This window comes from Rousettus aegyptiacus, unplaced genomic scaffold, assembly GCF_014176215.1.
Source record: "Rousettus aegyptiacus isolate mRouAeg1 unplaced genomic scaffold, mRouAeg1.p scaffold_m13_p_14, whole genome shotgun sequence".
NCBI lineage: Eukaryota > Metazoa > Chordata > Mammalia > Chiroptera > Pteropodidae > Rousettus > Rousettus aegyptiacus.
Window position 1 is genome coordinate 13,456,889 of NW_023416289.1, and position 3,241 is coordinate 13,460,129.

The 3,241-nt window shown below is 43.4% G+C and overlaps 1 protein-coding gene across 3 annotated transcripts in view; it reads right to left on the minus strand.

Annotated features, from left to right (window-relative positions):
- PRMT7 (protein arginine methyltransferase 7) overlaps positions 1–3,223 on the minus strand; it is a 31,378-nt gene extending 28,155 nt beyond the window's left edge. For 2 of the 3 annotated variants that reach the window (XM_016164492.2, XM_016164469.2), the window contains exon 1: positions 3,098–3,223. The gene's annotated coding sequence lies outside the window, so the exon portion shown is untranslated. The other variant, XM_016164481.2, reaches the window with a different exon arrangement.
- Positions 3,224–3,241: the final 18 nt, after the last annotated feature.

The following is a 3,241-nucleotide window of genomic DNA, read 5'->3' on the forward strand; positions in this document are numbered from 1 at the left end:
TCTTTCCAACAAGAGTTATGTGGTTTTCCGGTCTGCAGAGATCAAAAACTATAATACATAAGTTCAAAAAGCTATCTGGAAACTTCGGCAGTCCTCAGGAATTCCAACAGGGTCAAAAGAGCCTCACAGGTGCATTTGGGTGCAGCCTCAGGTGAAGACAGGTGAGACGAGAAATAAAGCAGAGGAAAGGGATAGTAGGAAAGGAGAAGAGAAACTGAGGTGGTGGTAAAGGAGGGCCATCAATACTGCCTCAGGGTACCAAACACTTAGTTTAAGGAAAAATACAAAGATAGAGCAATTCAAACAAACTAGGAAAACCGACATCTAAACATGTAAGTCACAACTATACCAAACATAGACAATCCCAGAAATACAATGTTGAGCTCCCCCACCCCAAAAAAAGCAAATCACAGAATACATATAAAATTACATTTATATAAAATTTACAATTGTACAAAACAGAACATATTCTTCAGGAATCACACTAAAAACATAGCAAGGAATAAGGATAGTGGTTACCTTTAAGAGGGAAGGGAAAAAGATGAGATCAAGGACGGCCACACAGGGGACTTCAAAAATAATATTGTTCTTTTTTTGAGTGGTGGGAATACAGGTGTTCATGACATTGTCATTCTTTATGCCTTGCTTTTTATGATTACTTCTTATCTACTCAATACTTATTTTTAAAAGCAATTTTAAAAAATCTTTCATCAAAAACAATTTTTGCTTCAAATAAATTTCACCAGATAAAATGTCTTGTATGAGCCTTCCCTGCAAAGAAATCTATTTCTGAGAGACAGAGGAACACCAAAGCTCCAAGTCTGAAGGCACTTCTTAGCAGGTACAGGCTCTCCCAATGCCCTCCCTCTTACCATTCAGAAAACAGCAAGTACTCCACACTCTCCATTTCTGATTAAACACTGATCCATCTTCAGGAAACCTGCTCGTTTTTGTGGTGGAGGTCCCCTAAACATTCCTGAGGCATCTTATTGGCCAGAGTTACTTTCTTTTGAAATGATCTAGACTAAACATTGAATTCTCATACAAGAGAATGGAAAACAATCTTTTCTGAAAAGACTCAGGCAGTCACTACCCTGATTCAAAGATGTCAATTTGTCTTTTGGTAAAACACTACTTGTAAAATCTCAGCATATCTATCCTCTAATCTAGTGGCTCTCAAATCTTCTGACAACCCCAGCAAGAAATGTACTTTACACAGGGACACAATACATGCACACACACATAGAAAGTTTCGAAAAACAATATTTAGCCTTCCTATGGTCAAGGCCTTGATATATTTTATCCTATTTCAATTTTATTTAATTGCTGATCATGATCCACTAAATTGGATGTCATAACTCACCAATGGGTTGCAACCTAGTTTGAAACACATTCCTAGACTCAGCTCTGCACATCTCATATTTTTTTTAAAAGACAGAGTATCTAGAACTACCAGAATCTGTAATGTGCTTTAGAAAACTTTGTCCAACAAATGCTATAGTAGAAAGAAATGATGTCCTGCTGAATGTTCATGGAAGGCTTAAAGGATGAGTAGATTTTAGGTGGGTGTGAGGAGAGGGCACTACACCAGATTAGACAAGTTTAGACAGTCATGCACAGTGAATAAGTCAGTTGAGCTGACATGAAACTAAAGGAGTCAAACATGTTGGTAGGGTCCATACTCTGGAGGATCCAGAAACCCTTACCCTGTGGTCCATGTGGAATCAATTCTGAAGTCATTTAAAGGTTGAGTGTAGTAAAGAACTTTAATCTGGGGAATTCCCTTTTTGTCTGCATTGTTGCTGAGGTTATAACTAGGATCAGTGTCCTTTCAGAACTGTAGAGAAGTCATTGGTTTCACATAAATCTAAATGAACGCTTGAGGATGGGAACCATGTCCTCTAACCTCTCTGGGTGAGCACTACATGTTCTACAGATAAATCCCTTCATCTATTATTATGATCTGTCCTCTCCCTAAGGAGCCTGCACTCCAGATTTAAGAGATATTCTGACCCCCTCATTCTCCAAGAGCTGTGAGCTCGAACCATGCCAAGCTCGAACTGAATTACTGGTCAGATTACAAAGCTTATGTTTGGTTCATTCATTCAAAATTTACTAAGTATCTTCTATACGCCAAGACACTGTGTTAGGGACTGGAGGACACCATAAACAAGACAGAGTAGGTCCCTGGCCTCCTAAATATGTCTCTTATGGGGGAGAAACCAAATATAAACAATTACAGACTATGCAAGACTAATGCAAGAAAGGAAATACACAAGATGCCTATGAGAGTAACAAGATTATGGAAAGGCTCGCTGAGGAAGCCGGCATTTGAGACCTGCAAGATAAGCCAGGTTAAAAGTTGGGGAAGAGTAGTACTTATATTTCAGGAATCCTTACCCTAACTATTCTAAGAAAAACCCTTAATGTGGAAAGAACTCGGTGCATAAGCAGAAACTGATAAAAACTTCAGTGACTGAAAGAGTGTGAGCAGAAGAAATGATAGATTAAGTGTGGGCTTTGGAAAGGTTTTTGCATGTTATATTAAACACACTGGGAGCTCCTGAAGGGTTTTAAGCAGGAGATTCTCCATGTCAGGTGTTCACTTTTACAGGACAGTTCTGGCTAGTGTGTGGTGAATAAATTGGCTTCTAACTACGTACTTCAGACAGTGACTGAGAAAGGCGAGCCCATCAGCAGTTCTCTGAATCAGAGAACCGTGGCCCTGTTAGAGGTCGATGTTTGGCGCTCCTTATGATTGCGGTGCAGGTCTCTGTAGCTGAAGGGAGACTCTGGGTACGTCCTATGATCCAGGTCACCGCGGAGGTGCTCCACCACCCGCCCAGCAATCAGCCGAGAGGAGGGCAGAGCCGCGGCCTGCCTGCAACCCCGGTCTCCCGCCAGCCCCAGCGCTCCGAGCCATCCCATGCTGCTGATCTACAAAGGTGGTCGAGAGTCCTAAAAAGATGCGTACCCCACGTTCGGAGTATGCCCACACCAGGCCCCGCTGCCGGAGCCCTGGTGCTGAGGACAGGATGCTGGCTGCACCCGGGACTCCAAACAGGACCACACCTTCCCAAACCGCCCAGTGCCTCACCGGCAGCGGGAACCGCTCCGTTCACTTCCGCCGCCAAGGCCACGCTGCCGCGGCCAGCGTGAGCGCAGACCTTCCCGCACCGGCTGAGCGTGCCAGGGGCAGGGCCGGAAGCGGAACTTAAAGGCTCTCCCGTCCGCCCCAGCA